We start from the raw sequence: 8,491 nt of genomic DNA, 5'->3' as shown, positions 1-8,491 counted from the left end.
TAGATGCAATGACAAAGTTAGCTCTTTCAAAGGCTAAAAATTCATAGGCTACGGGATTTGCTTGCAACAAAGGATAAGCTGCTCGTTGCGAGAGAGATCCTTCTAAAAGCTCAGGAAGAGGGCACAAGTAGAGTTGCTCAGTACAAAGATAAGGAGCTTGAGGAGATAAGAGCAAGATGGCAAGATGTGCATAATTCACAAGTCACAAGCCCTAGATTTCTTCGAGTTTTATATGCTTTTACAAACATTTATCTATTGTATAGATATTCTTATAATTATGTTATTATTTGTATATGCTTTTATTGCAATTAATTATAATTGAATGACAGGTTTATACTTTGTTTCAATGTTTGAATATATATACTATGAATGTGTTAATATATATTGTATGTTTAGAATTCTGCTTGATAGAACCAACTGTTTTATTTCCTTAGGGATAAATTCTTTACTAGCACATGCTCCTAGAACCATTCTTTTAGTCAGATTCTATAGTTGTTAATATATATTGTATGTTTAGAATTCTGCTTGATAGAACCCAACTGTTTTATTTCCTTAGGGATAAATTCTTTACTAGCACATGCTCCTAGAACCATTCTTTTAGTCAGATTCTATAGTTGAACATGTCTAGAAATTTTCATTGTCAGAAGCCTAGTCCTTGCAGGAGTTAGCAAGGATGGCCCTATACTCTTAAGAATTTAGAAATATGTTTCTCTGTATTAGTGGACCTAGAAAGATTGAATGAAGCCCCGAGAGATGGGAGAGATTTAAAAAGATATGCCGTTTTGCTTTAGCCACAAGAAAATTATATGAATAAAGAATGAGAATGAAAAAGATTGATTTCACAGAATAAGAGCGCATAGACTGTACATAAAGCTTTTCTCAAAAAAAAATCAGAAAAAATGGTTGAAAAAGAAGTAATAAAAGTGTGAGGCAATGCAAAGTAAACCATCTCATGAAAACATGTCTCAAACCATTCAGATTTTCTTGTAAACGTTATCGATGAGTGATTTGGTTGGAAATGGGTGGTATTTTCTAATTTGGTTAAATAATCTTACAATATAGACAAGATGTTAGATAAAGTTTTACAGATATACCAACTTTGGCTTTTGAATCAACTTAAATTTCATTCAGATGAGGAGATAGGCCTCGGTTAAACTTTCATGTATAGCAAGTTTAAGTTTTTCAATTCAAAGGACCCCTTGAAGTAATCTCAAGATGACTTGAAAAAGTGACTTAATTCAATTAACTAAATGAGCATAACACTTAGAATAATCTCAAAATAACTTGAAAACAATGACTGGTGAAAACTAAATTACCATAATCGTAGAATAAGATTTTCATTAGCTAAAATATCTAATTTTGTTGAACGTTTTAAAAGTTGCACGCCTCAAAAGTATGCACCACTAATTGTCATGAGAGTGTTAGACCAAAAGATTATAATTGAAGAAGAGCTCAGCATATCATTCCATGAAAAGTAAAATCATGCAAATAAATTTATAGCTCCTTTGCCATTGATATCCATTTCTTTATATGAGATCAAGAATTTTCAGTAGAAATTTACTTAGTATGATTTAAATTTTTGAAAAGAAAGTTAAAAGTGAGTAAGAAATATATATATATATATATATATATATATATATATATATATATATATATATATATATATATCCTACCTATTAGAAATCATAGTTGTATGTTGCATCTGTAGATCATATCTGCTGTAGGGTCTGATGAACAAAAAATGCTCAATTTTTTTGAAATTTTGAAGCTTTTATTAGGTGGGAGTAGGTGCTTTGGGAGAACCTTATATATATATATATATATATATATATATATATATATATATATATATATATATATATATATATATATATATATATATAGTAATGAGCTGGTGCTGCCCCCCTTTTATCGTTCTGCCTTGTTAGGCCTGTTCAAAAATCATAGTTTTTTACATTTTTTCTCACATCTAACACCATAGATGTGATCTATTGGTTTTGTTTAGTGGAAACCGATTTTATGATCACCGAAATCTGACCTGTAAACAGAGTTTTTCGGTGATACAAAATCAATGGTTATGAAGGCATCAATTTTTTCCTGCTCATAAAAATATAGTTTTTCATAAAAAAAACATGATCCAAGAGTTGATTCTCACTAAATTGAGCATGCTAAACACATCTAACGGTTCAGATCTATCATAAAACACTTCAAACTATGGGTGCCTAATGGGGCAGAATGATAAAAATGGGCTTAATATGTTCAGTTCACACGCGCACACACACACACACACATATATATATACTGAGAGTAATGTGCTCCTGCCCACCTTCTCGTTCTGCCCCCTCAAAAATCATCGTTTTTGGCATTTTTTCTCACATCTAACACCATAGATGTGATCTATAGTTTTTGTTTAGTGGGAACCAGCTTTTGGATCACCGGGATCTGACCAGATTTTTCTGGTGATCCAAAATCAATGGCTATGAAGGTATCAGTTTTTTTCAGTTCATAAAAATATGTTTTTTTCGTCAAAAAAACATGATCCAAGAGTTGATTCCTACTAAATCGAGCATGCTAAACACATCTAACAATTCAGATCTGTCATAAAACACTTCAAAAATATGGGGCAGAACAAGAAATGGGACCTATGTTCAGTTCTCATATATTGGCATCTTTTAGTATGGCAAATGCAAGGATCCTCTAGGTGGCTAATCTTACTCAATGAAAACTATGAGTCCTTCCTATGAAATATTTGGATATACATATTTTTCTTGGTATGCTAAAATCTCACCATTGTGCTTCTTTAGCCAATACACTTCAAAGCAAATGGGAATGTAGAACGGGCAATGGGTTGCTCATGGAAATAGGAATGTAAAGGGTTCATATTCGGTTTTTGGATGTAGTGAATACCAAATCCGGCTAATCAGATTCAGATTCAGATTCAGATTCAGATTCGGATGAGAAAAAACTAATACCAAATCTGAAAAAATACATGTAATCGGACTCGATGCGTTTTAGAATTCTCCAGGCAACTATCCAGGTAGTGGAGGCAATAATGAGGTGTTTCTTATAAAAACATTTGATGGATTGTGATTCTGTTTCTAGACCTAGAAATGAAGGGGGGGGGGGGGGAGGGGAATTGGTGAGGCGAATATCAACCTTCCTCCAAAAAGAGCCTATTATTTGGTATAGTGTATGCTTTGTTCTTGGGTTTAGAAGAACCTCAAATCTAGCATGTGTGCCATTGAGCAGGGACCCACATGGGTTCTGGCCGATGGTTAAGCTATGAAATTTTGGTTTGATCCATGTGTAGGGTGTATCCTTTGAAAAGGTTCTTAAGCAAGCAAGAATCTTATGTTCATTGCAGGAGGTGTTAGATGTTTTATTCATAGATATATACTTTTTTTTTTATATATCACGTGTACTTGCAGGTTCCATAGGAGGCCAATGCTCTAACTTTTGCCAACATAGAGACGTTTTCAATGCCAGCTAATATAGTTAGGGCAGTGGACTGGGTTGGGGACAAGGTCTCCACCCCCGTCCCCTCTCAAAATTTGGCCCTCCATTCCCGCACAAGTTTTGATTTTAACCTCCACCCTCAGTTCATTTCCCGTTTCATGTCCTCCATCCCTGATTCAAACAGGGTGGGCCCCATTTCTCCGGTCCTTTCATCGCTGTCACTTTCCATCATTGTCGCCTTCTGTCATTAGAAGAAAGAGAGGAGAGAAATGGGAGCTCACACAACTTGTTAAAGGAAGGAGAGATATGAGATATGAGAGATTCGAGAAAGGGTTTTATGTTAGGGTTAAAAATATATAAATATATATGTGTGATTTTATAATATATATAAAGGTATAATAGTAATTTTCTTAGCAAGGACGGGGCGAGGGCAAGAGTAAGTCCATCTGCTTTCATTCCTAGACGGGTTTTGATTTTAACCTCCATCTCCGATCCATTCCTTGTTTTATGTCCTGAATCCCTGATCCAAACGGGGTGAAGCAGAGCCCCATTTTCCCCCGGTCCACTGCCATCCCTAAATATAGTTCTAGTCCAACAATTTTACCACCCATGTGGCTTGGAATGTGGCATGTGAACAAGGTGAGAAGTTTCCATTAAATTGATATTAAAGAATCATATACCAAAAGCAACATTTACCCTTCGATTTGCAACAAGTGACACGCTACTTAGTTAAAAACGTATAGAGCACTGGCAGAATTACAAGATAGCTAAAACATCTTGGAGCAGGTCACAAGCTGTTTGTAGGGAAGGGCATATTTTCAAATTAGACCTACAGGAATAATTGAAAAGATTGGGCTAGGGTGCATCTCTAGAGATCAATAAAGGGAGAGAAGAACTTGTTAGGGGCAACCAATAGGTAGGAATCCTTATAGCTAGGGGTGGCAAAACCTGACCCGACCCGCCAACCCGCCTCTTAGGCGGGTTCGGGTTGGGCTTAAGCCAACCCGTTTAATAAACGGGTTGACCCGCCTAACCCGTTTATTAAACGGGTCGGGTTCGGGTTGGGGGTATGCCAACCCGCCAACCCGACTGACCCGTTTAATAAACGGGTTAGGCGGGCGGGTCAACCCGCCAACCCGACCCGTCAACCCAACCCACGAACCTGAGAACCCGTTTACCCGACCCAACCCATTTATTAAATGGGTTGGCGGGTCGTGTCGGGTTACCTGTTTATTAAACGGGCCGGGTTCGTGTTTGCCACAGCCGACCCGTTTAATAAACGGGTCGAGTTCGGGTTGAGGTATGCTGACCCGCCAACCGATTGCCACCCCTACTTATAGCCCTTTGAGTTAAGGACCATCTGGTATTGGAATAATTCAAAACAGTCGAAACCCTGAAAGATTTGCTTCCCCCTCGCCTGCGCCTCCGGAGATCTATCAAGAGCTGAGGGTCAGGGAGTTGAGAATTTACTTGCAACAAGTGAGAAGGGGATATCTTGATAGTCAAAAACACACATCTATAACCGGTACGAATCCGAAAGTAAGGATGACAGGCAGCGATTATATCTCCTGAGTTGATAGCGTCCAATAACAGCAGATTAGATTCTTTTATAATGGGCATTGAACTTTGATATTGCATGATGCCCCCAAAGAGGTTTGGCATAGTGGGATAGGGCCCAGGCCGCTAGGAAGGCGGTCTAGGTTCAAATCCCATGGCCATCACCCTCTGTGCAAGCCGAAGTGTGGCAACTAGGGGTGGCAATCGTGTCGGGTTGACGGATTGGTGGGTTAGAACACCTCAACACGAACCCGACCTGTTTATTAAACGGGTCGGATGTGGCAAACACGAACACGACCTCTTTATTAAACGGTTAACCCGACCTGACATGGTTAACCCGTTTAATAAACGGGTCGGGTCGACCCGACACGATTACCCAACATGTCAACCCGTTTATTAAACGGATCGACCCGATAACATGATAACACGGGTTGTGGGTTGACAGGTTGACGAGTTCATGTAAATGGGTTGCAGATTGCGGGTTGTGGGTTCGTGTAAACGGGTTGATCCGCCCGCCTAACCCATTTATTAAACGGGTTAAACGGATTGGCGGGTTGGTATACCCCTAACACGAACCCGACCCATTTAATAAATGGGTTAAACGGGTTGGTGGGTTGGTATACCCCTAACACGAACCCGACCCATTTAATAAATGGGTTAGGCGGGTCAACCCATTTACTACACTAACTCATTTAAGCCAAATCCGAACCTTGCTGAGAAGAGGGTTTGTGGGTCGGATTTTGCCACCCCTAATGACAACTACGTGGGGGGTAAGGGGTAAACCCACAAAGTTTTATGCAGTCAAGACAACAACCATAAATATGGCAGGCAGAGCCAGCACCACTTGGTCTTTGATCCTGGGGGGCGTGTAAATATAAAAATGTGATAATTGAATGATAATCAAAGATTAGAAAAGAAAATTGTGGTCAAGGTGTCAAATGCAGTCCAACTATGTCATAGGGATATGCCATTTCAGCCTGGTACCTCTTGGTGACATGATTGGACATTGACACATGCATATATTATTTTAATATTTTTATGATATTTTAGTATTTTAAAATATTCTAATAAATTGTATTTTTAGATATTAAAATATAAAAATTAGTTTTTAATGATTAAAGAGTAAAAATTCCATGTCAATATTTCTTATTTATAAATTTTTTTTATCAAACTTGCTAATCGAACCTCCGCTTGTCATTGTGTAGAGAGTCCAGAAACAAGACATCTAGATAATGAAAGGCATGTTACATGATATCATGTTGAATTGGCTTGATGTTGGCTCATCAATTTTTCTATTGTGTTCCGGGGGATTGTGCTGACCCCTTTTTCATTAGTTTACTATTAGAACCTTTCAAAAATCATTGTTTTAGGTGTTTTATGTTAGATGTATTTATTAATGCTTATTTATTAAGCAACAAGTTTTGTTTTGACTTGATTTGATGTAAAAATGTAAATATATTGATCATCAAATGTTAATATAATATCAACCATTAGTTTTTTTGCCTCTTTAAAATACACATTTGAGCGTAAAGATGCTTATTTAAAAATATGTTTTCTATTGAATAAATAATAATAAAAAACATCCAGTGATTCAGATAAAACATTAACTATGTTTTTTTTACTGTCCTAACAGTCGCCATATTTTCACCTTTTTGTTCCTGATGTATAGTGGTGGCAATAGTGTCGGGTTGGCGGGTCGACCCGACGGTTGGCAGGTCAGCATACCTCAACCCGAACCTGATTATTAAATGGGTCGGCTGTGGCAAACACGAACCCGGCCCGTTTAATAAACGGGCAACCCACCCACCAACCCATTTAATAAATGGGTTCTTAGATTCGCGGGTCAGGTTGGCGGGTCAATGGGTTGACGGGTCGGGTTGGCACACCCCCAACCCGAACCCGACCCGATTAATAAACGGGTTAGGCGGGTCGACTCGTTTATTAAACGGGTTGGCTTAAGCCCAACCCGAACCCGCCTAAGAGGCGGGTTGGCCGGTCGGGTTGGCGGGTAGTGTCAGGTTTTGCCACCCCTACTGATGTATATACCCTTTTAAGCCTATGATACTAACAAAAAGGGAGCATCTAATTTAACGTGACTTTTTAATTTTACTTTTTTTGTCTTTTGTCCCATCTAACACCGCAGATGTAGGGGTGGCAATCGGGTTGGAGGGTCAGCATACCTCAACCCGAACCCAACCCGTTTATTAAACGGGTAACCCAACACGACCCGCCAACCCACTTAATAAACTGGTTGGGTCGGGTAAACGGGTTGGCGGACCGGTTGGCGTGCTGGTGGGCCGGGTTGACCCACCCACCTAACTCGTTTATTAAACGGGTCAGCCGGGTTGGCGGGTTGGCATACCCCTAACACGAACCCGACCCGTTTAATAAACGGGTTAGGTGGGTCGATCCGTTTATTAAACGGGTTCGTTTTTGCCCAACCCGAACCCGCCTAAGAGGTGGGTTGGCGGGTCTTGTCAGGTTTTGCCACCCCTACACAGATGTGATTTATATGTCTTTTGTAGTGGGAACGGGCCTTTGGATCATCAGAATCCGACTTGTGTATAGGTTTTTTTGGCAATCCAAAAACCAATGACCTCCAGTGTGCGATACTTTCTTAAATGAAAAAACATGTTTTTCATAAAAAAATATTTGATGCAAGGGCCGGTTCTTAATAAATCAACTATGATGAACACATCTGCGAGGTTAGATTTAGTTAAAACGACTTTCATAATCGGATTTTAATTTGATTGTACCTATAATTGACTATATATATAATGTTTCTGTCTCACTTTTTTAGAAATAATTACACATTTAAAGACAAAAATACACATAAAAACTTAGATTTAAGAATTTACGCTATAATCAAGCAACACAAAATGCAAATATTATTTCATATACTTATGCGAATTTCAAACAAATTAAGCAAAATAATGATTACAGAACAAAGATATTTTGCAGATAATAAATAAATATAAAAGATGCTATTCTATGCATGTGTAGAAGATGTGCAAGCATAAATGTAAAAAATTCGAAGATTTAAGAATATATGCTACAATAATGCAACCCAAAGTGCAAAGATTATTACATTTGCTTGTATGAATTACAAACAAATTAAGCAAAAGAATGATTGTGATGGAACCAAAATATTTAGCATAAAAATAAACAAATTTAAAAAGATACTGTTTTTGTTTGTGTAAAAGATGTACAAACTTATATAAGGAAATTGCACATATATATATATATATATATATATATATATATATATATATATATATATATATATATATATATATATATATATATATATATAATGTAAGAATAAAAAACATATGACAGAACTATGTCGAACCATTATAGAATAGGTGACAAGAGAAAGTGCAGAAAGGCACTTCTCTGTCCTTTTAATTGAAACATGCTCATTAATTTCTTAGACAACCTTATTCATTTTGATAAGAACGTTGGCATTGACTGATAG

The sequence above is a fragment of the Nuphar pumila genome, chromosome 15 (genome assembly GCF_984573655.1).
Source record: "Nuphar pumila chromosome 15, dmNupPumi1.hap1.1, whole genome shotgun sequence".
Taxonomy (NCBI): domain Eukaryota; kingdom Viridiplantae; phylum Streptophyta; class Magnoliopsida; order Nymphaeales; family Nymphaeaceae; genus Nuphar; species Nuphar pumila.
Note: the sequence above shows the minus strand (reverse complement) of the source record.